The sequence below is a fragment of the Manis javanica genome, chromosome 11, assembly GCF_040802235.1.
Source record: "Manis javanica isolate MJ-LG chromosome 11, MJ_LKY, whole genome shotgun sequence".
In the NCBI taxonomy this organism is placed as follows: domain Eukaryota; kingdom Metazoa; phylum Chordata; class Mammalia; order Pholidota; family Manidae; genus Manis; species Manis javanica.
In genome coordinates, this window is record NC_133166.1 from 83,306,102 (window position 1) to 83,333,772 (window position 27,671).

The window sequence follows — 27,671 nt, forward strand, 5'->3', positions numbered from 1 at the left end:
TTGATTTCTTTGAAATAGTGTGCTGTCTTTCCTTCCTCCCTAAGAAGACCATAAAGGTAATTTGAGATATGTCTTTCCAGCTGAGCTTTGTATTTTGCCAGTTTTTCTATGACTTAGATGAAGTTTCAATTAAAAATAGACTATATATACATGTGGGAGGCAGTTGAATGAGTTGCTATGACATTTCATATTATGAAGTTAAACCAAGTACATAGAAGCTTAATATGGTTTGAGAAACACTGAGCTCTATCAGTCTAATGATTACCCTTCTTTAACCTGGGGCTGGTGTAAAGGGACATATTCTCTCAGAAGACAAAAGCTAACTGGGGGAATCAGTGGAGCCTGTAGCCCCGAACTCACTGCTGCTAAGGACCATTTTCCTAAGGAATATCCCTCCTTCCCATCTGTGGATATGAACAAAAGATTCTAGGGAAACAGAGTCATGTCTGTGTGACTGTCCCCATCCTCTACAGCCAGTCCTCACTAGAGGTGCTTAATAAATGCTACCTATCATTACCAACTCTTGCACCTCCTGATTCTGAAAGGAAATTAAGTTTTCCTTTCTTTATAGAATTTTCTAAATTGGATTCTGTCATTTTCTACACTTTGTATTTCTCAATAGAATTTTGGAGTATTGGAAAATGTACATGAATACCAAGAAATTATAATTATTCTATTATTTTGCCATTGGATATTAATCTTAGATATTGGACAGGAAAGTAAACAGAATAACTGACCTCTATTTTAAGAAAAGATTTCCATTTATAGAAGACTGGCAATGAAAAATGAAAAGAATAACAAAGAAGAAGAAAGCTGGTGGTTCTATTCCTGTGGAGAGATGGCTAATAAAATTAATTTGGATAATGAAAATGCAGATATTGGAGAAAGCATATATGTAGCAAATCTATTTTTACAATTCTAGAAGGAGTTGTGGGTAGATGAAATGGAAAGATTTCATTCTCCTGATAACGTATTGGTTGTTCAGGATGAAAATTTGCAAAACCAGAGTTGAAGAACCACAGGTTTCATGAAGGAAACAGAAAATCTCTGTTTATTTTTCCTGAATTCCAGGAAAAGCTCCTGCCTCTTTGTCGCGACCCTTCAGGGACCGAAGCAACACGCCCAAGGTTTTGATTCTTCTCTAGGCTTTATTCTCTAATCTCTCACGGCGGTTACAGCAGTTGTCTTGAAGCTCTTTTTTTCCCTCCCAGTGGGCTCCCTTATATTCAGTCACCCAACCAATCCGGGACAGTATCATGCGTGACCTTTAAGCGGATAGGTGTCACGCGCCACTCTAAGCGGGCAGCACGAGCTGTGCACGGGTACGGAAGTCTGCTGGGCCAATCCCCAACAGGGAAGCAGGCGCCATCTTTAGGGCATTGTCCAGCTGGAGTGGGGCTCAGCCTCGGCCGTAGGCTGGGCCCCCACATCTCCCCCTTTATTGTTTTATACTCTAGGATAGATGCCTTCCTCTAGCACTGCCATGGCCTGCAACAGGACCTTTCGTTCTCCCCATTGCTGTTTTTGTATGGAACAGACTTTCCTCCCAAGCACGAGGAGGCCCACAATAAGCAATATTCCTATGACACCTACACCTGACCAGGCTTTGGTGGCGTTTAACATCTTGCCTAACTGTCTGGACAAGTTGGCAGCTTTAGAATAATTATGAAAAGGAATACCAGTAATACACCCCCGTATAAGAATGGACGCAGCCCACAGACAAAACCTCCCCCAAGAGGTCCAATTGTTCTTGAAGAAGGTTCATGCGTTGGTTGCGTTCTGCATTGTCATTGCCGAGGCAGTGGCCTGGGACAGACCATTCAGCGTCTCTGCCGTAGGAATGGTGATAGGATCCACTGCAGGAGCAGAAGCAGTGCGATCATCTTGTACCTCTGCTCCGGGGTTTTCCACTCTGCGTATCAGACGTTCAGGCACCCAAACGGGGTTCTGCTGGTCCTGTGGAAAAACACAAACTGAGCCTCGGGTCCAGATTATCACTGGGTCCGGGCCTTTCCATGTTCCTTCCAACACATCCTTCCACAAAACTTTAGGCATGTGTTTTGGATTGGATTGTTGGCCGTGCTGCTCTGCTGCACTGTGGCCATTTTTGTCCAGTGTTCTAAAATCTTCTCCTATTCCCCGTTTTTGTTTATATAAGGCATTCTTGAGGGTGAGATGGGTGCGTTCCACCATACCCTGACCCTGAGGGTTGTCTCTAGCTCCCTGCTGCTCTCATGACACAAAAGGATGTCATCCATATAATGATAGATGATTATCAGGGGAAACTGTTTCCTGACAGTTTGTAAGGCCTTCTTTACATACACATGGTGGGGCTATTAGCCATGCCCTGTGGCAATAAACCTTTGACAGTCTCTGGGGTGAAGCGGGATGGAGAAGAAACAGTCTTTGATAATCTCCACTTGCCAGACTTTTTCCTAATTACAAAAATAGGTGTGTTCCATGGCTAGGTAGAGGGCTGGAGGTGACCAGCTGCTATCTGTTCTTGTACTAAAGTGTGGGCTGCTTCCTTCTTTTCTTTGGTGAGGGGCCACTGAGGTACCCACACGGGCCTTTTTAGGCTGTTTTCCCTCAGTGGCCCCGAAGAAAAACCCAATCCTGGTCCTCCGTCCCCATCCTCTCTCTAAAGGGGCAAGTATCCTAGTTATGATTTAGATGGACTACGTCGCTAATTCCGCGAACCTTTTGATTTCGTCGCCACTCTGCGAACCTTTTGATTTCGTCGCCACTCTGCGAACCTTCACTGGCGCCTCCTCATTCCATATATTATAATAAACAATGTCACAAACACTAACAGGACATACACACTACACATAAACACCCACCGCAACTGCCTGCTGTCCGCCCTGCCACGTATACTTTCAGTTTACTCGCCGATCCACTCACCCTCCTTGGTTCCCTCTCCCGGTCTGGCCAGCCGACCGAACGGCGTCCAGCGATGTTCGGCAGGCGCCAGGGTCAGCGGATCAGGTCGCGATGAGGTTTAGCGATTCCCGGGTTTCGGCACCACTTGTCGCGACCCTTCAGGGACCGAAGCAACACGCCCAAGGTTTTGATTCTTCTCTAGGCTTTATTCTCTAATCTCTCACGGCGGTTACAGCAGTTGTCGGGAAGCTCTTTTTTTCCCTCCCGGTGGGCTCCCTTATATTCAGTCACCCAACCAATCCGGGACAGTATCATGCGTGACCTTTAAGCGGATAGGTGTCACGCGCTACTCTAAGCGGGCAGCACGAGCTGTGCACGGGTACGGAAGTCTGCTGGGCCAATCCCCAACAGGGAAGCAGGCGCCATCTTTAGGGCATTGTCCAGCTGGAGTGGGGCTCAGCCTCGGCCGTAGGCCGGGCCCCCACACTCTTCATGGGGAAGATGCACCTATGGTTCTCACTATCATGTATATTTTCTATATGCTATGCTCTGTTCTTAACCTGTTTTTAAATTTTACTTTAATCAGACAAGTAGTGACTCTATAGCATCCTACTACGCTGATGGACAGTGACTGTAATGGGGTATGTGGTGGGGATTTGATAATACGGGGAATGTAGTAACCGCAATGTTGCTCATGTGATACCTGAACATAAGATTGTATGTGAATGATACCTTAATAAAAAAAAAATTGACTTGAATCATTGTGAACATTTTCCCATGTTGCTAAATATTTTTCTATAACATAGTATTTAGTGACTGTACAGTATGCTTTTATTTTTATTTTATTTATAATTTTTAAAATTTAACTTTATTACATGTATTTAGTCATTTTCCTATTGTTGAGTATATTCTAATAGAAACTTTAATATTGCTCCATGAAGTACAAAGAATCATGTGTATTTTACTTTTTAAAGCACTACATGGTCGCTGACTTTTTACAATGACATAAAGATAAAATATTTTTTTTTTGTCTTTTCCTCATTTTAAGTATTACAAGCTGGGGAAGAAATAGTTTCAATAGCCCACCTTAAGTAGCCTAGTTAATAAACTTATGCTTGATCTTTATTAATTTTGACAAAATTTCTTGTAACTTTGGTTATTTGCTGTACCATCAGACTTAATCAGATCCCATACAGTAGGATTCTTTCTGTGCTTATCGTCTTTTGCAAAACTCCCAGACCTGGGAAGGTAGGTCTGGGCTCTCTTTTGTGCCTTACATGTAGCGAGTACTTTGTTTTTGTTTTTGTAATGATTCCAGAAAGAAAATAAGTAGGGAAGGAAGGGAAGAAGGAAGATTCTTTCTTGCAGTCTTCTCATTCTTAAAACCTCTGATGATAAAATTGAACTTATTGAGTCACATTTTCCCCAAACCTTATTTATAATTCTATAATTGAAGCTCATTAAAACTTACCGATGTTTTTAAGATTTATGACCCTTATTGTTGAGATCTATTTGTAAACTGTGTATTTCTATGTATTTTGGAAAAGATTTTATTGAAAATAAAACTGTTGTCCGTAATTATTGTGGCCCTAGGAAGGAATTTTATAATCTTCTCTGGAGATAGTGATACACTAGGTTTATAGGTGGTAGACCTTGACTCCATTAAGAAATGTTACTTTCGAGCCAGTACCTTTAGATTAAATATTTTAAACATAAGTATATGTGAAATTTATGTTCACACTCAAACAGAACATCATTAACTCCTTGGCTCACTGGATCCAGAGAAAGTCTAATTGACATCACAGAGGCTGTCTTTGGGGCCTTCCAGGACATCACACAGGATAACTGCCCCAGGCACCAGGAATGTGTTGCGGCTTTGAACACGGCATCGGTGCATGGGTGCCCCTTCACTCAGGAAGTCGGAGGGGTGGTTAGAGGTACCAGGACACCCATGGGCTGCTGCTGAGTACTCCTTTGAAATTTGTGGGGACAGGACTGGGGAGTGTTTTGGTTTGGAGGCATCTCCCACTCTGACCACAGCAGGCCTCACCCGAGTTAAGAGCACGCTCTCACTTTGGGCCTGATTGTTGAATGAGCAGGATCCTCAAGTGGAATGGGAGGTCAAGTGCCTTCCCTCTGTGAAAGGGAAATGTGAATAATTATACCATTTCATCTATCACTTCTATACTTATTTAGTTAATGAACATTTATTGAAGACTTAAAGATGCCCAAGGTCATGCAAAGTAGTAGGGATACAACAATCAGCCAAGACAGCCCCTGAGGCGGTCTGAGTTGAGGTGTTGAAGTGAGGTATGCACAGGCAGGCAGCTGTGATGTAACGTCGTTAGTGCTGTACCACCAGTGTGCAGGGTTCTCTGGAAGGTGGTGGGGTGGGCAACAAGGATAAGGAAGAAAGGCCACTGTTACCTTACCTCTAATTATCGCTTTTTCTCATCCCCCTTTCCCATTCTACCTGTAATTGCCATATTTTAGACCTTCCTATGTACATTATTAAAACCATATACAGTGTTTCTCAAGCATTTCCACCTCAGAACTCTGATCAGCCAGAGAAGGAGAGGGAGCTAGTTACTGAGTGGAGAGGAGGGTAGTGGTGCCTTAGGGCACAACCCTAATGCTCTGCCATCATGGGAGTTTACATATTATTCCATATTGCTTGTGATCAGTGTGGGAAGTGTGATTCTAATGCATGTGTAAAGACCTTTTAAGGAGCACAAAAAGTGGTAATTTTTTCCAACTCTACAAATCTTCCAAGAACGTTGAATTTTAAGGAAGATCTTCCAGTGCTTTCACATACTCCAAGGACACCATTATTCAAGTATGCACCCAATAGTTACTATCTTCCCTAGACAGTCTTCTGAAGATGTTGCCAGAGCAATCTTTGAGAAGCTCACATCCTGTTACACAATTTCCGTGTTCTCCTTAGTTTAGAAGAGAAACTACAAACGACTTAGCATGCTTGAAAGTGTCCTCGTCTGCTGCGAGCCTGCCTTTCCACTCTTACTGCCTCCTTAATGTGCACTGTGGTGCAGCATTCTCTGAACTATTCTTTGGGAAAACCATTTCTTTGCTTATGATTTTACTTCTATCTGGAATGCACATTTCTCTGCCTTATTTGTTAACATTTTAACTGTTACTAAAGTATAGATTAAATGCCAGCTCCCTTTGAGGCTATCCTGTTTCAACCTGAGCATAGTATTTCTTCTTTTGGTTTCTTTGTAAATCTCTTTTTAGTTTTTATTAGTATGTACCTCCTACTTCCCTTATGATACTTCATACCTCTGTTTTTTTCTTTTCTGCCAGATTATAAAGCTACCTAAGAATGATTTTTTAAAATATTTTTTCAAATCCTACATTGTGTGCCACTTATCCTGTATGACATATGCTGTATAAATGTCTAAGGTTTGAGGTATGAACCTAAAGACACACTACTAATCTAGGAATTTTTGTATTCTATTTCCAGGGCTGCCATTTACTCTCTGAATTGCAGCCTGACATTTAATTTTTCTATGACTTAGTTTTTTTTTTTACCCACAATGTGGGTGTAATGATATTTCACTCTGTGTTATAAAATTATCTTATTTATCGAAGAACTACTTTGAACTCCCTGGAAGGAAAACGGTCAAATTTATAGAAAAAGATAATAGGATTTTGTGTATGCAATAAAAAGTTTTGAATACAATTGAGTGATAATTTTGTTTAAATATCAGATAATTTACAGCCACAGGACCAGTAATAGTACATATATATGTATGTGAATGTAACTTTTTATATTTATAAGTTCATTTTATAATGTGATATTAATACCAGACCATGGTAAATTTACTGAAGTTTTGGGATAGCTGAAATTGTTACAAACATTATGTTATTTTAGTGCAGTGGTTCTGATATTCAAATCACTTTTTAGACTCTTGTGACCTAGGGAAAGCTATTTTACCTTTTAATGCTTTAGTTTCCTTGTATATAAATCATAATAGTAATACTACTACTTAGAGTATCATTTTCAAGAATAATAACTTAGTACTGACACATAGTAAACACATATTAGGTATTATAATCTTTTCCTGGAGAAATCATACATAGTTGGGTTTAGTTGGAGATTGAGCTTAGTAGTTAAGAGGTTAGCATCAGTTAAACCTAGGTTTTAATTCTTGTTATTACTGTGCTACATATATAATTTTGTGGGAGTTGCCTATTTCCAAACCTCCTTTAGGTTTTTGAGAAGTGAATGATATGATATATGCAGAATGTTTAACATATTCCTTAGTGAATAATACTATTTAACAAATATTAGTGATTGGTTATACTTATGTTCTTCTGCCTTTGTCTTCTTCACACAGGCTGCTTCAATTCTATGTGGTATTTATTTTAGAATAAAGGAAGAAAATTTTAAGTAGAAACGATTTCTGTAGATTACTGCTCTAGAGAATGCTCTATGAAGCAGAAGTTCTAGTATAAACAAAATTTAGATCCTTACTGGTCATGTAATTTAGATATTACTTGGTTCTCTGAATTCCTCAGACCTCTTCTGTAGTGTGCCCTGTATAATAAGGGGAATAGGAACTTTGCTCTGAGATTTTTTTTCTAGAGGAGGCTCTTTTAAAGGTGCCTCATTTGGTTGTGGGAGCATTAGAACCATTAGAACTGCTTTACAAAAACTGGGAAAAGGATTATAGAGCTGATGTGTTTGGTTATTTGTTTTTCTTAAATTGCATGCATCCTTTGGATTAAGATTAAAGCAGTTAAAGCCAGTAGACTTTCATTTAGTTCACTTTTTAAAATTGAGATTTAACATAATTTAAAATTAGACAGACCTGGATTCAAATCCTCACTCTTGATCTTGCTAGCAGGTGTTTCTTTATATATGTGAAAAGTGAGAATGGCAGTAGCCTCTCCTCTATTGCTGGTGTTGCGTGCCTGCACAGTGTCTGTCACAGAATAAGCCCACACTCAATGAATATTAGCATGTTTTGGTATTATGGAGGGAGAGGTGGTGAAGCGAGTGAGCATTTCTTCTACTGCAGAGCTTGACTTACCTTAAAGGAATGTAATTTGAGAGTAAACCTAAACTTGTAGAGATGGGGAATTTCTCTCTAAAATTTGGATATGTAGTCACAGTCTTAGTATTTAAACTGACTTCAGATGCAGCAGTTTATTACCTACTATATTATATTTGAAAAGGATCATATTTATTTTGTCTTTCAGTGAGATTAAATTTAGTTTCACATTGAGACAGACTATTTACCCAGTCAAAGGTGATCTTAACATGCAAGTCAGGTTCTCTGAAGGTCTCTATGGCATCCCGTCACTAGCTATAATTTGTCGTTAAGTTAGGTGTTCTGATATCTCACATTTTTTGTTCTAGTTCCTTTAATGAACTTTAATTGTACAAGTATGTCCTAAAACACCAGTGTGGTGGGAGGTTTAATGTTAAATTTGTCAGTGTTTCTTGACAGCTTCACATGAGTGCTGCTTTCTGTGTATGGGAGGTTACAGTTTAGCAGCAACTTTATGGACCACTTCCTAGGTTGATGTCATACATGTTCACTTTAGAGCCCATATGAATAATCTGTCAAGGTGGAGATTAAATAGTAAAAAGCATGATCTACAGAATTAAGCCAAATAGATTTCTAAACTCTTTGCTATATAATGTTCATTAAATTGTTTGCCTTCCTAGTTTGTTTGTAACATTATAGTTTCTGTTGTTAAAGTGCTCTATAATCCTTACCTTGAAAGTTCTGTCAATTAGGATTTTTAAGACTGTGAGTAGAAATACTGAAGAACCTCTGAACTTGTTTATTTATCAATATATCATATTCATTCCAGTCTACAAATGGGACTATTCTCTTAAGTTTTCCTGAAGAGTAAAATCTCTCTCTACTCTTCATCTGTTTCTGCATTTTTCTTTTCTCATCCCCACAAAAATTTGCAGAGGGCTTCTGTATGTCACCCATCTTCCAATATTTCAGTATTTGGCTAGATTTCCCTCACTTTGCTTATTAACTCATTCATCTTGGTTGGAAAGCTTAACTACAAATGAAACTTCAGATTCTGTCTCCTTATCACTTTTCTGATTTTTAAGTTTAACATTCAGTAACTACTTGCTGTTATTTTAGCTGCATGTTTCAATAACACTAAAAGTATACCTGAATCTCCTGTTGGTATTTTACAAGCTTAGTTAGAAGTGCCAAAAGTTTTGAAAAATAATTTAAAACTATAACATTGACCTTGACTACAAAAAGAGAATCTCACAACTATGAAACATTTTTACTGTTGTGTTTATACCATGAATATTTAAAAATTTAAAAAGGGATCATTTAAATAGGATATAGGCAGATGTTATATAGCTTATGTTAAGTCATTTTGTCAGAATACCTGAACCCCTGACCCTGAGTCCTGTGAACAGTGAAATGAAGCAATGAAAACTAGATAATTGCCCTCAAATTCATCTGTCAGGTTATCAGTGATACAGTGAATGGTGGGGAAGCCGAGGCGACCATGCTGGCAGTTTTTGCTAATGTCTCTTGGCATCCTGCATCTCACTCTTCTTAAACATATAACTTTTTTTTTTCATATACTAGTAATCCTCAACAAAAGGTAGAGGAGGTAGCCTTATTTCCACAGGGAGGGCATTATTTGGCTATTTCTGTATTCTTGATTAGGAAAATTATAGAAAGTGTAACTCAAAATTTTCTTGGCTTACAGAGGATAGGAAAAGTGGTTGCTATAGATACTTGAAAGATAGAGTAAGAATGCATTGAAAGAGGAGACTGGATTTTAAATATTATAATATAGTCCTATGCAGGTATTAAAACATAGAATGCTGGTGAAGAGAAAAGCCACTTTGAGTTTGTGCAAACTTGGTCACTGTTCTAACGTTTAGAATTATGTAGAGATGATGTGAAAGCCTTAGACTTTAAGTAATAGCTCTTGAGATCTCAAGAAATTGAAAAAGCTGAAGAAGTAAAATTATTGATAAGCCAAGCCAACTTGTTTCTGAAACCATAAAACTAAGAATCATTCTAGAAGCTTAGGGTTTTTTCTATAAATAGTATAGAGGAATTAGCTTTGCCATTAAATAGGAATTGAACATTGTACCAGTTTGAAATCCTTGAGACTAAAACTAGCCAGAGGCGAAGCTCTGTTTCAATTTATAATACCTTCCTCTATCCTCCCCACTTCCCTTACTTTAAGGAAGTACACTTATAATAATTGAAGGATTTCATTTTAATATTTTTCCTGAATTAATTATATTTAAACTAATCTCCCTTTATTAGTCATCATCCCTCTGTCCCCCACCAACTGTCAGCCTGTATAAACATTAGTATAATCATGTCTTTCTCCTATTTAAAAAATGTCCATGGTTCTTATTTGAAGTCCAAAGTCTGTATTGAGATATACATGTTCCTACACAGTCAATGTAATTAGGCATCTTGTATTTAATGATTTTGTTATATGTATTGTATTGACTTTATTAGGAAGCACTTGATTAGGAATATCAAGTAGTCAACATTTTTCAGTAAAATTTAAAAAACTCAGCAGTTAGAGCTATTTTTTTTACCACAGCAATTGACACTTAAGTCATTTAAATGGTGACACTAGTTGAAAATTATACCTCTATAAATATAGATCTGGGTAGTCCTTTAATGTGGTCTCTCCTGCAGGTTATTCTGAAGGAAACTAAGAATTAAAAGTCCTTAATTTTTATGTTCAAGAAAGGAAAAGACTGTTCTTTGCCTAAAGTCCCAAGTCATGAATAAGTAACCATCTTTAATTAGAAATAACTCTGGATCAGTACACATACTGTGAAAATTAGGCAGTCAGCAACAACTTCACTCAAATGACTGTGCCTCTGAAAATCAGCAAGTCAATAACAACTTCACTCCAATAAATACACTTCTGAAAATTAACAAATCAACGATAGCTCCAGGCTTCTGCAAGTCAGCCAATCAGTGTGACTGGTTCAGTACACCTGCTCAACATTTATTAGTGAATATTCAGTGGACAAAAGAATAAAGGAAGTTGGATATGATCACTAGAAATTATGTTAAAATGTAAGTGGACCTAGAAGTCCCTTTTCAGCAACTGATAGAACTACTAGACAGAAAATCAGCAGAAATGTAAGAGATCCAAACAATTCTATCAACCAGTAGAATCTTAACTGGCATATATAAAACATGCTACCCAATAATAACAGAATACAGGTGGAACATTCACCAAGATATACCATATCTTGAGCCATAAAACAATTTGCAACAAATTTAAAAGAATTGAAATCATGCAGAGCATGTTCTCTAGCAACAGAAATACAACAGGGAGAAAAGTATACATAGGTCAAAGAGGAAGTCTCAAAGGAAATTTTTAAAAGTACATAGAACTAAATGAAAATAAATATAAAACATATCAAAATATATCAGAGGTAGTTAAACCAATGCTGACAGGGAAATTTGTAGCACTAAATACTTAGATTAGAAATCAGGGAAGTTTCTCAAATCAGAAATCTAATTTACTCCCTCAAGAAACCTAAATTTCTCCCTCAAGAAATTAGAAAAAGAAGAGAAAATTATCCCAAAGCAAGTACAATGAAGAAAATAATAAAGGTAACAACAGAAATTGGGAAATTAAGAAAACAATAGTGAGTTATGGCAGCAAACAGCAGATTAGGAGATCCCAATGTTCATTCTCCCAATACAGACTACAAAAACAATGAATAAACAACTATACACCAATGAAAATAGGTCTAGCAAGGCTCTGGAGTACAATAGGGGAGCTGCAGACCCCTATGGAACACAGAAACTGAGAACCCTGCATAAAAAAGCATAGGAAACATTTTACCTGTGCCACCTTGTTCCCTTGGTGTGACCTCCCTCCACAAGAGAAAAGGAGAACAAGAGAACTCTGGCAATCCTTGTCATATCTGTAGATACTTGCAGCTTTTGTCACTGAGGACCCCTATAATCTTCACCGACTGTGAACCCAGCTGGCTGCTGCTGTGCCCCACCTCCCAGGAGGAACACACATTAGCCCTGCTCACTTCAGAGCCAAAGTCAACACTTGGCTTGTTCAACCACTTGCATGCCCTGGACCCTGGTTCCACAGCTGTTCAGCACACACATGCCTTGGATATCAGTGCCAACACTGTAGCAAATGTGTCTGTGCCCTTATCTCTACTGTGGTTATTCATGTCCCTAAGTCCTGAGCCTTGGCCCTGCATGTGCCCACACCTTGGCCACTATCTCCACCATTGCAGTGAGTGTGCCCACACCTGTGTTCCAGGAGCTTCAGTTGTTCTACGTGCTGCTGAGCTCAACCCTCAGCACCATGGATGCTCCAGAAATTTGTGTCGTCAACTGGCACAAGTGCCCCAGATCCTGCAGCTGCTGTGTGTGCACCTGCATGCCCTACCTACCACCAAGGATCTCTTTGGCCCATAATTTCCTTTTGGGGTAAAAGGAGAGCAAGAGGACCCCAGCAGCTTTTCCACTGAGGACCCCAGCAGCCCATGCTGCCATTGTGGACACCCACAGCATTAGCTGTTGAGGACTCCTGGTCTTTGCCAGTGCTGGCCTCAGCTGTCAGAACTCCATGGAGACTACACTGCTGCCAGGTGCCAGAACTGCTGTTAAAACACCCCCATGGAGCCAGAGCCTCCACACTTCACTGAGCCAGTACCCTCACACCCACTGTAGATGAAGGTCTTTCCCTGACAAAGCCAATCTGTAAAGTCCAGAAGAGGCGACTGCATCCTCAAATATGCAGACACTGATGCAAGGTTATAAACAACATGAAAAATCTAAGAAAAATGACACCATCAAGGGAACACAATAATTTTCTAGTAACTGGTGCCAAGGAAATGGAGATCTATGAACTGCCTGATATAGAATTCAAAATAATTGTTTTAAGTAAGTTCAGTGAGCTACAAGAGAACACAGAAAGAAAACCCAATGAAATCAGGAAAATAATACATGGCCAAAATGAGAGATTCAATAAAGAAACAGAAATCTTAAATAGAACCGAAAAGAAATTCTCTAGCTAAAGAATAAAGGTTCTATTTTTAAAATGCAAAAGACAGCTTAAATAGTAGATTTCATTCAGCAGAAGAAAGAATTTGCAAACTCTTAATCAGGCCATTTTGAATTATCCAAGCAGAGGAGAAAAAAGAATGAAGAGTGAATTTATGTGATACCATCAGAAAAACTAATACATGCATTATGGGAGTCCCAGAAGAGGGTAAAAAAGTGGCAGAAATGATGCCTGAAATCTTCCCAAATCGTGAAAGAGAAATGGAAATCCAGATTCATGAAGCTCAAAGGTTTCCAAATAATATCACGCCAAAGTCACCATGTAGACACATTATAATCAAATTGTTAGAAGTCAACAATAAAAGGAGAATTTTGAAAGCAGCAAGAGCAAAACAGCTTATTAAATGTGAGGGAATCCCTATAAGACTATCTCTGTGGATTTCTCAGCAGAAAAGTTGCAGGCCTGGAGAAAGTAGGATGATATATTCAAAGTCCTGAAAGAGAACTGAAACTGCTAACCAAGAGTACTATACCTCATACATATATTTTTTTAAATGAAGAAGAGTGAGTCTCTCCTTGACAAACAAAAACTAGGGTGTTCATCACCAGTAGACATGCCCTCCAAGAGATGTCTAATATTTAATTAAAACTTTCACATATAGAAGGATCTTACCTCAACATAGTAAAGGCTGTATATGAAAAGCCCACATCTAATATCATTATCAGTAGGGGGCAACTAACAACTTCATCTAAGATCTGGTACAAGGCAAGGGTGCCCACTCTTGCCACTTCTTTTCAACATAGTACTGGAAGTCTTAGCTACAGCAATTAGATAAGAAAAGGAAACAAAGCCAAGTTGTATAAAGTACAAAGGAAGAGGTACAATTGTACAAAGGAAGTAGTGCAATTACTTTCTGTTGCAGAGACATGATCATATATGGAGAAAACCCTGACACACAATGAAAAATATTGTTAGAACTGATAAAATCAGTAAAGTTGCAGGATACAAAATCAGGATACAAAAATCAATTGCATATTGATTTTTATTTTGGTATCATTGATGTACAGTTACTTGAACAACACTATGGTTACTGGACTCCCCCTATTATCAAGTCCCCACCACATACCCCATTACAGTCACTGTTCATCAGCATAGTAAGATGCTATAGAATCATTACTTGTCTTCTCTGTGTTATACTGCCTTTCTATGTCCACCTCCACTACATTATGTGTGCTGATCGTAGTGCCCCTTTTTCCTCCCTTATCCTCCCCTTCACACCCATCCTTCCCAATCCCTTTCCCTTTGGTAACTGTTAGTCCATTCTTGGGTTCTGTGAGTCTGCTGCTCTTTTATCTTTCAGTTTTTTCTTTGTTCTTATACTCCACAGAAGAATGAAATAATTTGATACTTGTCTTTCCACACCTGGCTTATTTCACTGAGCATAATACCCTCTAACTCCTGTGATGTTGTTGCAAATGGTATGATCTGTATTCTTCTTATGGCTGAAAAATATTCCATTGTGTATATGTACCACATCTTCTTTATCCATTCATCTACTGATGGACACTTAGGTTGCTTCCATTTCTTGGTTATTGTAAATAGTGCTGCAATAAACATAGGGGTGCATGTGTCTTTTTCAAACTGGGCTCCTGCATTCTTAGGGTAAATTCCTAGGAGTGGAATTCCTGGGTCAAATGGAATTTCTATTTTTACTTTTTTGAGGGATCTCCATATTGCTTTCCACAATGGTTGAACTAATTTACATTCCCACCAGCAGTATAGGAGGGTTCCCCTTTCTCCACATCCTTGCCAGGATTTGTGGTTGTTTGTCTTTTGGATGTTGGCCATCCTTACTGGTGTGAAGTGATATCTCATTGTGGTTTTAAGTTGAATTTCTCTGATGATTAGCGATGTGGAGCATCTTTTCATGTGCCTGTTGGCCATCTGAATTTCTTCTTTGGAGAAGTGTCTGTTTAGCTACTCTGCCCATTTTATAATTGGCTTATTTGCTTTTTGTTTGTTGAGGTGCATGAGCTCTTTATATAATTTGGATATCAAGCCCTTATTGGATATGTCATTTATGAATATATTCTCCCATACTTTAGGATGTCTTTTTGTTCTACTGATGGTGTCCTTTGCTGTACAGAGCTTTGTAGTTTGATAGTCCCACTTGTTCATTTTTACTTCCCTTGCCTGGGGAGATATGTTCATGAAGAAGTTGCTCATGTTTATGTCCAAGAGATTTTTGCCTATGTTATTTTCTAAAAGTTTTATGGTTTCATGACTTACATTCAGGTCTTTGATCCATTTTGAATTTACTTTTGTGTATGGGGTTAGACAATAATCCAGTTTGATTCTCTTACATGTAGCTGTCCAGTTTTGACAACACCAGCTGTTAAAGAGGCTGTCATTTTCCCATTGTGTATTCATGGCTCCTTTATCATGTATTAATTGAACATATAAGCTTGGGTTTATATCTGGGCTCTCTAGTCTGTTCCATTGGTCTGTGGGTCTGTTCTTGTGCCAGTACTAAATTGTCATAATTACTGTGACTTTGTAGTAGTGCTTGAAGCCAGGGAGCATAATTCCCCCAGCTTTATTCTTCCTTCTCAGGATGGCTTTGGCTATTTGGGGTCTTTTGTGGTTCCATATAAATTTTTGAACTATTTGCTCTAGTTCATTGAAGAATGCTGTTGGTATTTTGATAGGGATTGCATTGAACCTATAGATTGCTTTAGGCAGGATGGCCATTTTGACAATAGTAATTCTTCCTATCCATGAGCACAGGATGTGTTTCCATTTATTGGTTTCTTCTTTAATTTCTTTCAAGAGTGTCTTGTAGTTTTCACAGTATAGCTCTTTCACTTCCTTGGTTAAGTTTATTCCTATGTATTTTATTCTTTTTGATGCAACTGTGAATGGAATTGTTTTCCTTACTTCTCTTTCTGCTAGTTCATCGTTAGTGTACAGGAATGCAGCAGATTTCTGCATATTAATTTTGTATCCTGCAACTTTGCTGAATTCAGATATTCTATATAGTAGTTTTGGAGTGGATTCTTTAGGGTTTTTAATGTACGATATCATGTAATTTGAAAACAGGGACAATTTCGACTTCTTCCTTACCAGTCTGGGTGCCTTTTATTTCTTTGTGTTGTCTGATTGCCATGGCTAGGACTTCCAGAACTATGTTGAATAAAAGTGGGGAGAGGGGAATCCTTGTCTTGTTCCTGATCTTAAAGGAAAAGCTTTCAGCTTCTCGCTGTTAAGTATAATGTTGGCTGTGGGTTTGTCATATATGGCTTTTATTATGTTGAGGTACCTGCCCTCTATACCAATTTTCTTGAGAGTTTTTATCATGAATGGATGTTGAATTTTGTCAAATGCTTTTTCAGCATCTATGGAGATGATCATGTTGTTTTTGTCCTTCTTTTTGTTGATGTAGTGCATGATGTTGATTGATTTTTTAATGTTATACCATCCTTGCATCCCTGGGATGAATCCCACTTGGTCATGATGGATGATCTTTTTGCTGTATTTTTGAATTTGGTTTGCTAATATTTTGTTGAGTATTTTTGCATCTATGTTAATCAGGTATATTGGTCTGCAATTTTCTTTTTTTGTGGTGTCTTTGCCTGGTTTTGGTATTAGAGTGATTCTGGCCTCATAGAATGAATTTGGAAGTATCCCCTCCCCTTCTATTTTTTGGAAAACTTTAAGTAGGATGGGTATTAGGTCTTCACTAAATGTTTGATAAAACTCAGCAGTGAAACCATCTGGTCCAGGAATTTTGTTCTTAGGTAGTTTTTTGATTACCAGTTCAATTTCTTTGCTGGTAATTGGTCTATTCAGATTTTCTGTTTCTTTCTGGGTCAGCCTTGGAAGGTTGTATTTTTCTAGAAAGTTGTCCATTTCTTCTAGGTTATCCAGTTTGTTAGCATATAATTTTTCATAGTATTCTCTAATAATTCTTTGTATTTCTGTGGTGTCTGTAGTGATTTTTCCTTCCTCATTTCTGATTTTGTTTATGTGTGTAGACTCTATTTTTCTTAATAAGTCTGGCTAGGGGTTTATCTATTTTGTTTATTTTCTTGAAGAACCAGCTCTTGCTTTCATTGATTTTTTGTATTGTTTTGTTCTTCTCAATTTTATTTATTTCTACCTTAATCTTTATTATGTCCCTCTTTCTACTCACTTTGGGTCTCATTTGTTCTTCCTCTTCTGGTTTCATTAATTGTGAGTTTAGACTGTTCATTTGAGTTTGTTCTTCTTTCCTGAGGTAGGACTGTATTGCAGTATATTTCCCTCTTCGCACGACCTTCCCTGTGTCCCACAGATGTTGTGGTGTTGAATTATTATTGTCATTTGTCTCCATATATTGCTTGATTTCTGTTTTCATTTGGTCATTGATCTGTTGATTATTTAGGAGCATGTTATTAAGCCTCCATATGTTTGTGAGCTTTTTCATTTTCTTACTGTAATTTATTTCTAGTTTCATACCTTTGTGATCTCAGAAGCTGGTTGGTACAATTTCAGTCTTTCTTGATTTACTGAAGTTCTTTTTGTGGCCTAATATATGATCTTTTCTTGAAAATGTTCCATGTACACTTGAGAAGAATGTGTATCCTGTTGCTTTTGGATGGAGTGTTCTGTAAATGTCTGTTAGGTCCATCTGTTCTAATACATTGTTCAGTGCCTCTGTCTCTTTAGTTATTTTCTGTTGGGTTGATTTGTCCTTTGGAGTGAGTGGTGTGTTGAAGTCTCCTAAAATGAATGCATTGCATTCTATTTCCCCATTAATTCTGTTAGTATTTGTTTCACATATGTAGGTGATCCTGTGTTGGGTGCATAGATATTTATAATAGTTATATCCTCTTGTTGGACTGAGCCCTTTATCATTATATAATGTCCTTCTTTATCTCTTGTGACTTTATTTGTTTTGAAGTCTATTTTGTCTGATACAAGTACTGCAACCCCTTGTTTTTTTCTCCCTATTAGTTGCATGAAATATCTTTTTCCATCCCTTCACTTTCATTCTGTGTATGTCTTTGGGTTTAAAGTGAGTCTCTTGTAGGCAGCATATAGATGAGTCTTTGTTTTTTATCCATTCAGTGACTCTTTATCTTTTGATTGGTGCATTGAGACCATTTACATTTAGGGTGATTATGGATTGGTCTGTACTCATTACCATTACAGCCTTTAGATTCATGGTTACCAAAGGTTCAGATAATTCCCTTACTATCTAACAGTCTAATTTAACTCACTTCATATGCTTTTACAGATACAGTTTAACTCACTTCGTATGCTATTACAAACACAACCTAAAGGTTCTTTTTTTTTTTCCTCCTTTTTCTTCCTCTTCCTTTCTTTGTATGTTATGAATCATATTCTATACTCTTTGTCTATCCCTTGGGTGACATCTATTTAGCCTTAGGAATATTTCCATCTATAGGAGTCCCTCCAAAATGCACTGTAGATGTGGTTTGTGGGAGGTAAATTCTCTCAGCTTTTGCTTATCTGAAAATTGTTTAATCCCTCCTTCAAATTTAAATGATAACCTTGCTGGGTAGAGTATTCTTGGTTCAGGCCCTCTGCTTCATTGCATTAAATATATCACGCTACTCCCTTCTGACCTGGAAGGTTTCTGTTGAGAAATCTGCTGATAGCCTGATGGGTTTTCCCTTTGTATGTGATCTTTTTTCTCTCTCTAGCTGCTTTTAAAAGATTATATTTATCCTTGATCTTTACCATTTTAATTATTATATGTCTTGATGTTGTCTTCCTTGGGTCCTTTGTGTTTGAAGATATGTGTACCTCCATGGTTTGAGAGACTATCTCCTTCCCCAGATTGGGGAAGTTTTCAGCAATTACCTCCTCAATGACACTTTCTATCCCTTTTTCTCTGTTCTTCTTCTTCTTCTGGTATCCCTCTAATGTGAATATTGTTCAATTTGGATTGGATTGGTCACACAGTTCTCTGAATATTCTTTTTATTCTTACAGATTCTTTTTTCTCTCTGTGCCTCAGCTTCTTTGAATTCCTCTTCTCTAATTTCTGTTCCATTTACCATCTCTTCTACTACATGTAATCTTTTAAATCCCTCCATTGTATGTTTCATTTCAGATATGGAATTTCTTGATTGAATCTCAAACTTAAATTCGTTCTTGAGTTCTTGAATATTTTTCTGTACCTCCATAAGCATGTTTATAATTTTTATTTTGAACTCTCTTTCAGGAAGATTGGTGAGTTCAGTTTCATTTGGCCCTTTTTCTGGGCTTTATGTGATTTTAGTCTTACCCAGGTTCTTTTGACTTTTCATAATTCTATGTGGTGCCCTCTAGTGCTCAGAAGCTCTAGTCTCTGTAGCTGCTCAGCCCCTAGAGTGAGGTTGGGGGTTGTAGGGGGCACACTGGTGGTGCCTGGGGGGAGGAAAGATCTGTTTCCTTATTCCTGTTTGCGGTGCCTGTCTCCAGTATGAGCCAGTGGGCCCAGCACACAGGTGTAAGCCTCTGTGCTTTGCATCTCTAGCTATTGTAGGCGGGGCCTCCCTCTGGCTGGCCTGGTGCCAGCGCAGTGACTGCTGGTTTGTGAACCAGTGCTGGCAGGCCAGGAGGAAGGCTCGGCAGGCTGCGTGTCACAGTGGGGGGCTTTGGAGCTGAGTAGGCAGCCAGGGGTAGGAGTGCCTGAGGCTCCTGAAAGTTCCCAACCTGCTGTGGTGAGTGCACCCAGAGAACCTTGTCCATCTCTCCCTTCTCCCACGCAACAAGCTCCCTTCAAACCCCACCCCTTCAGCAGCCCTCCTGCTGCTAGGAAGCCTCTCAGACCACCTGCCTCTCCTCTGTCAGAGAATGGCCGGGTGTGGATCCCGTCCTCCTCAAACGGCTGGAATCTCAGTCTCTCAAGCACTCTGCCTATCTCAGTTCCCCAACCTCCAGAGCACCACGCAATGTAGGTTTCTGCTTGCAAAGCAGGTTTCCAGGGCTTGGTGTTCAGCAGTCCCAGGCTTCCACCCCCTCCCTGCTCCTTTTCTCTTCCTTCTGCCGGTGAGCTGGGGTGGGGGAAGGGCTTGGGTCCTGCCAGTTCAAGGCTTTCATACATTACTGTGTTTCATTAAGTCTGCTCTGTTCGTGAGGTCTGTATGCAGTCTAGTTCAGCGTTCTTTCCTGTTGTTGTTTTAGGGTTGTATTGAAATGATATTTTCACACTATTTGTGGTTTTGGGAGTTGTCTGTCTCACCTTCACTCCGCCATCTTGAATATCCATATTGATTTTTATATGTGATCAATTAATATATGATAAAGCAGCCATGAATGTACAATGGTGAAAAGATAGCTTCTTCATAAACTGGTGTTGGCAAAACTGGACAGCTACACATAAGAGAATGAAACTTGGTCATTGTCTAACTCCATGTACAAAAGTAAACTCAAAATGGATTAAAGACCTGAATGTAAGGCATGAAACCATAAAACTCTTAGAAGAAAACATAGGCAAAAATCTCTTGAATATTAACATGAGCAATTTTTTCTGAACACATGTCCTTGGCCAAGGGAAACAAAAACAAAAATGAACAAATGGGACTACATCAACCTAAAAAGCTCCTGTATAACAAAGGACACCATCAGCAAAACAAAAACACATCTTACAGTATATATTTGTAAATGACTTATCCAATACAGAATATATTTATAAATGACTTATCCAATAAGGGTTTAATATCCAAAATATATAAAGAACTCACATGTCTCCTCACCCAAAAAGCAAATAACCTAACTTAAAAAATGGATGTTGGATATGAACAGACACTTCTCCATAGAAGAAGTTCAGATTGCCAACAGGCACATGAAGAGATGCTCCACATTGCTAATCAGGGAAATGCATATTAAAACCACAGTGAGATATCACCTTACACATGTTAGCTTGGCCAGTATCTCCAAGACAAGGAACAACAAATGCAGGCGATGATGCAGAGAAAGGGGAACCCTCCTACACTACTGGTGGGAATGTAAATTAGTTCAACCATTGTGGAAAGCAATATGGAGCTTCCTCAAAAAACTAGAGGTAGAAATACCATTTGACCCAGGAATTGCTCTCCTAGGAATTTACCCAAAGAAAACAAGATCCCTGATTCAAAAAGACATATGCACCCCTATGTTTATCACAGCACTATTTACAATAGCCAAGAAATGGAAGCAACCTAAGTGTACATCAGTAGATGAATGGGTAAGGAAGATGTGGTACATATACACAATAGAGTATCATTAAGCCATAAAAAGAAAAGAAATCCTACCATATTCAACAACATGGATGGAGCTAGAGTATATTATGCTCAGTGAAATAAGCCAGGCAGAGAGAGACAAGTATCAAATGACTTCACTCATTTGTGACACCTAAAAATAAAGCAAAGCTGAAGAAACAGAACAGCAGCAGACTCTCAGACTCTGCGAAAGAACTAGTGGTTACCAAAGGAAGGGATTTGGGAGGGTGGGGGGTGGGAAGAAGAGGATCTTACTATGCTGACAGACAGGGACTGCAATAGGGGTGGGGTGTTAGGACTTGATAATGTGGGTGAACATTGAAACCACATATTGTTCTTGTGAAACCTTCATAAGATTGTATAACAGTAATACTTCAAATATATATATACAATCCTTAAAATAGTTTTAAAAAAAAGGGAAACCAATGAAACAGAAAACTGATTTCTTGAGAAAAACCAATAATACTGATAAACCTCTGGCAAAACTGAAAAAGGAAAAAAAAAGACACAAGTTGCCAAGTAACAGAAATGAAATAGGGGATATCAGTAACAGATCCTGCAGACATTCGAAAGAAAACTAGGGAATACTGTAAACAACTTTACACCCATAAGTGGATAATTTAGAATAATTGAATAAATTTCTTGAAAATCACAAACTATCTGAAATAGCCCTTTAACCGTTAGAGAAATTGAACTTATAATTTAAAGTCTTCTAAAAAAGAAATCTCCAGTTGCAGATGTTTTACTGGAGAGTTTGACCAAACATTTAAGAAAGAATTAACACCAATTTTACACAATCTATTCTGTAAAAGTGGAGGGAACACTTCCTGACTCAATTTATGAGTATTATCCTGACATCAAAACAGTGCAGAAAAGAAAAAGTGTAGACCATTATTTGTCATGGGCTGAGATACGGAAATTCTCAACTGGAATCATAGAACCACAGTAATTACAATTAGTATTACTCTCTTGGATATGAATCAGTCTGTCACTTTAATGAAAACGACAATTCAGTGCTCTTTTAGTTATTCCTATAGCCTCAGGAGTGAATTGGTTAATAGCCAGATTCAGCCGGTTTTTGTAGTTTCATTTTGTTCTCTTCATTTGAATCACCAGTTTTTCAAATATAAAACAATTAGTTTTGCAAATTGGAGAATATCCTTGGTATTATTTCTAAAAACTTCTCACATTTGCCTTCCTGAAAAGGCACCTTTTTAAAAATTTTCTTTTTCTTTAGAGTATTCAACCTGCCTTATCTGAAGTCCTCCCTTTCATCTAAAAATGTTTTTTGCACTGTGTTCATGATTAGTTAAATTTTCCTTTTTTTGACCTGAGGGATATAAAACTGAAATCAGTCAGACGTATATCCTCTTGGCATTTGCAAGTGAACTCCTTGAAATTCTGTGATGGCAGATTTTTAAAAGGCAGTAGTCCTCTTATGTAAAAGTAAAATATGGCATAATATATATCATAGGATGAAGTGTTTTGTTGGTTTTACACACTGTAATTCCCTTCTTTAAAAAGACATCTTTTACTTGTTTGAAATAATTTCTTTTGGTCTTATCACAGTATATTCCTTGAAGATGAAAATTAAATTTTCTTCTAAATTGAGTGATGCTTGTCTCAAAATATTTATTAGTGGGGAGATTGTGGCACAGATCTTACCTGCCTCAAAGGAAGAAAACAAAAGGCTTCTTTAAATTTAATTGGTGACACGACTCTTTTTGCTCTTTGTTGCTTAATAACTCTTGAGTATGCTAAATGTGATAGTTGCATAACCTTTTTCATGTTGATGGATTTTTGCTTACACTTGGAGTTCAAAAGGCCAGCATGCAGGGAATTGTTTATTGTTCCTTAATTTTGTTTCCAGCAGTTAGAATAAGTAAGAGGATGCCTGGCTTATGGCATTGCAGTATGTCCTGATGGGCTTCCCTTGGTCGTGGATAAAGAAAATAGCAAGTGTTCTCTCACAATGATACTTTCTCTATAAATAAGAACTCTTTGTTTAGATTTAAGCATTGAAAAAGTAATAATATACACATTAAATAAGTGGGATATATATTTAGAGCCTTTTTGGAAGGATTATGCCAAGGTACAAATTATCTTTCATACTTAATTTTAACTGTTGTACATTATTGCTTAACATACCCTAAAGTATTATCAACATTTTCAAGCTTTAAAACACTCCATAATGTCTTTATAATGTAGATAAGATACCCTTCAAACGCCTTGTGATAAAAGCCGTTGAAGCCATTTCCCTTAATCATGTAAACACCAGATTTTATTGAACACCTCTAGTATACATAAAGCATTTTAAGTATGTTTGGGAATGCATGCAACAAACATTTGTTGCACATGTATTATTTGCCAAGAAAGAAAATATAGGATGTGTTGTTCTGTTTTCCTAATGATTAATGTGGTTAGTGAAGATATGGGTATATTGTTTCTATAGGAAAACAACTAATAATACTTTCCAGTAAATTATCAGTCAACTCTTGGTTTGGGGAAGTTTTAAGGAGAGGGATAACATCACCTTTGGTTTGCAGTATATGTAAACAGAATCAAAAGTGATGGAATCTATGTGGGTGAAGATGATTTTGATAAGGGCAGGGCTTAGAGACTGGACTGTATTGGTAATGGATAAGAAGATGATGGGCACTCAAGGAATGTGAATAGATCCGTTCTATTAGAGTGTAGGATTCATTGTAGAAGATCAATGAATGGTCAGAATTGGGAGGCTCTGGGGTCAGGATGGTGGAAGGCTTTGTGTTTGGATTTTCCTCTGAGAAGGTTATAATGAAAGCTGAGTTTTCCTTTTGACTTTGAAAAATAATTGCCCTATATTTGTCTATTTCAGGAAGATTAGAATATACTGATAAGTAAAGTAGAAAATAAAAACATGTGATGGAGGCTTAGAAGTACTAATTTGGTGATATCTACAGGTGAAATAAGGAAAAGAATGACTGGAGACAGGAGGCCAGTTGGGAGATTTACCGTGGCCCTCTCTCCCTCTCCTCACCCTGGCTGTGTGGTAACAAGCTTGAAATATGAATCAGAACCCAAATAAGGAAGCAATCTGAACAGAATTCTGGCACCAGGTTTAAAAGCTTGAAATAAGATTATACATTTCACATCATTTTGTTGTTGTTGTTGGGTCTTGAGGAAGGTCCTGTTTCTTGCTGAGGGCTCAAGAAATTTGGAATTATTTATAGATTGATAAAGTGAGTTGAACTTTGAAAGCAGATTTCTGCTAGTTGGTGGGTATTCATTTAGCCAAATATAAACATATAACAACATTGCTTATGGTATGAAGGAGGAATCTGAAGGTTTGTACTAGTGAGTTAGGGGCATTTCTGTAGAGGGAGCTTCATGTGTCTGAACTCTTGAACTATCCAAAAATTGAGCACATCAAGGAATCTTTATGGCTGATAGAAAGTTATAGGTATGTAAGAGAATTCCTTTAATGCCCTATGTGTACAGAGGATCTGGTCCATCTGTATATACACGTCAAAATGCTCTGGGACGTGTTTAACTAATGCAAAGAGACTAAATTGCATCCAGATGCTAATTTCTGTGCCTGGAAAGGACAGCCTGACTGGCTTATGCAGTGGCCTTTGCAGCTGCCCATGGTTGGTGATGCTGAGTTGCTCATGATTTCCCTAAGTGCCTCATGGAGGTTCAGCCCAGCCTCAAGCTTCAGATTCTGTGGTGAACTCTTCTGGTTCATAGCAGGTCTGATACCTTCAGTTTGTAAATTGCTGAAATTATAGTAGATGCCTTGATTGAAGCTGAGTGGCTTGGTGTCCAACATCACTTCTGTCGATTTGATGCATATGTGTAGCTCTTGCTTAGGTACTGGTTCTGGTTTGAACCAGTGATATGCTGTATACGACAAGACCATCCTCCAGGGATTCTTCTCCTCACTCCTGTGACCCCTCCTCCACCCCTTTCATTCTAGTTCCCCAATTTGAGGACCTGCACCTCCACTATAACCTTGAAAAAAGGCAGGTGGTAGCATCCTGCTGAACAGTTCCTTTCTAGATCAGGGCAAAGCCTGTACCTGAGTTACATAATCTTGTTGCCCTTCTGGTCACATGTGAAGACAGACTGCCCAGGCTAGGGTCCCTGTGGTTCCTTTATCTTTATACCAGGCTCACAGTAGCCTGAGAATTCTAAGCCTCCAGAAGTGAAGCTGATTCTTTAGATCCATATGGAAGTATGGAACCATTCTTAAGGGCTAGGGTCTCATGCCTTTCAGGATACACATTGGAAAAGGAGGATTGCTCTGTCAGGAGGGCTGGCTGCTTTCTGACAGAAAGATGAGGAGACCATGGAAGCAAATAGATCACAACATCTTGCGGTCAGAGTGGTGGCATTCCCAGTCCTACTGCTCAGCTCCCTCCTTCGGAAGAAAAGAGAGCATGCTGGTTTAATCCCTGCCTTTTAACTGTTCCCAGCCCAAAAAGTATATTGCAGTCATTTGCAGCCTCTTTCTTACCATCACCTAAAGGGGAAAGGGGTTAAGGAAAACATTCTCCTCTCTCCTGAGAGTTTCGTCCAAAAATTGAGGAGACAAATCTTTAAGTCATATATGTAAAGGCAAGGACAGTTCATTCCTGCCATTCTTTGGGGCTCTGACATGTTCTGAAAGTCTGTGTTAATCTTCCCATAGTTCAGTTTTTTGTGACCTCCCTTTTCATACAAAAGGTCACCCTGGAGCTGCATGCCAGCCACCTTGGTGCTTTCTGTAAGGGTTGTGATGTTTGTCTCAGCCTAAGGGAACACTTATGCTGTTTTATAGTTTTACTGCCAAAGTAAGTTAAAATTTCCATTGAATCAAATATGTATAGCATAATAAGTTTGCTTCTTTACCTCACATAACCCGGGGATAATGACGATGATAACCTCACAGGATTATATGAAGATTAAAAGAGAGAGTTCATGTTAAGACACTTAGTGCATTACCTGGCCAAAAAAACCCTTCAAGAAGTGATAGGCTCTATTAATTTAGTACTTTTAGTCCTCATTTTGTTGTTATCATAAGTAGGATCTACTTTGGATCTTATAGGAAATATGGTTGGAAAGGTATTGGGATGTATTGGGGAGGTAATGAGATCATGGCATAGCTCTGGAAGGAGTTTTCACTTGAGTCTAGTTAGTGGGATGCCACTAAATTTTTCTTTGAAACAAAGAGAATGTTTGTGTGCGTGTTTTGTGTGTTGGCAAGAGCATTAGAAAGGGGAGGGGCCTTGCTGAAAGCATTGCTTTGAGATCACTCTCTTTATACTGTGCAGATAATTTGGGGATTGGGTTAAAAATAGGTAAACGAAACAGAACAAAACAGTTCATATAATGTTTTAACAATTGGAAGGAAAAAAGTAAGCAAAAGAAAAACTTCTGAAGAAAAATAATTATTTACTTTGTTGGGTTTATTACATCCCAGACACTATACTAATCACTCTATACTGATTATTATTGTTTCCTTTTTTCCTTTTACAGTAACTTCATGATGGGAGATTTCATTATTGTTCCCATTTTACAGATGAGGAGTCAGTGGTTAAAATCACATGGTTAGTGTGGTAGAGTCAGCTAGTACTCTAATATCTGCTTTCACTTTTTCCCTTAGCAATAATGGTTCCAGCTGGCATGTGACCCACATTTCCTAACCTCCCTTGCAGTTAAGTGTGACTAGTTGTGGAAAAAAAAATTGTTGTGGGTAATTTGGGAGAACATTCTTAAGAGCACTGGCTTGCACCCTCTGCTGCTTCGCCCCTTCTCTGTTCCTCTTTTCTCCTGTCATAGTTATGGGCCAGTTGAGGCTCATCTTTGACTGTGAAGACCAGGGCTGCACGGTAGGGATGACAGAGCAGAAAGCTGGAAGGAACTAGGTCCCTGTGAACTTTGGGGAGGAGAGCTCTGAACGACAGCCCTAGACTGCCAACCTTTGGGCATTTATTTGAGGAACAAAGACTTCTCTCTGGGGTTTCTGTTATTTTGTCAGCAATATGAATCCTCACTAACAAAGATCACTGAGGGAAGAATTAGGAGTTCGATGTGGGCATTCCGATTCTGGAGGCTGTTGTAATCACCCACTCCGTATATTACCTTGTTTACTGTAACTTGGCAACCCTCAGATGTACACTGATTTTTATAAAGAATTGTTAAAAACTGACTCTGGCATTACAATTCAGGAAGCCAAATTTATTGAGTTTAGTTAGGCATGTGTCTATAAATGGATTCAAGAATCCACTGGTGTTTTCTCTCAGCGAAGTGAGAAACTTGAAAATTTTGCTTCTTATGCCTCCTCCTAGACAGGATTTCTTACATTTTGTTCCTTTGCATAAATGTTCCTAATCCTGAGAATGTCATCCTGTCACAAAAGGAGAACACATTGAAGAGTAGTTTGATTATCAAAATCAGTGATTTATAAATAGCTTTTGGAGAAATGACACCTATCTTTAAGCTAAGGACCAATGCAGGTATTATGATGAAAAAA

At 38.4% G+C, this 27,671-nt stretch overlaps 1 protein-coding gene and 1 long non-coding RNA gene across 6 annotated transcripts in view; one reads left to right on the forward strand and one right to left on the reverse strand.

Annotated features, from left to right (window-relative positions):
* Positions 1–27,671, forward strand: part of RABGAP1L (RAB GTPase activating protein 1 like) — a 685,104-nt gene that overhangs the window by 304,666 nt on the left and 352,767 nt on the right. The gene's annotated exons all lie outside the window — the stretch shown is intronic.
* LOC140844456 (uncharacterized) lies at positions 1,024–15,753 on the reverse strand. The gene is made up of 2 exons (XR_012122795.1): positions 11,737–15,753; positions 1,024–3,039 (listed from the first exon to the last, which is right to left on the reverse strand). It is a non-coding gene; the product is annotated as an uncharacterized lncRNA (long non-coding RNA).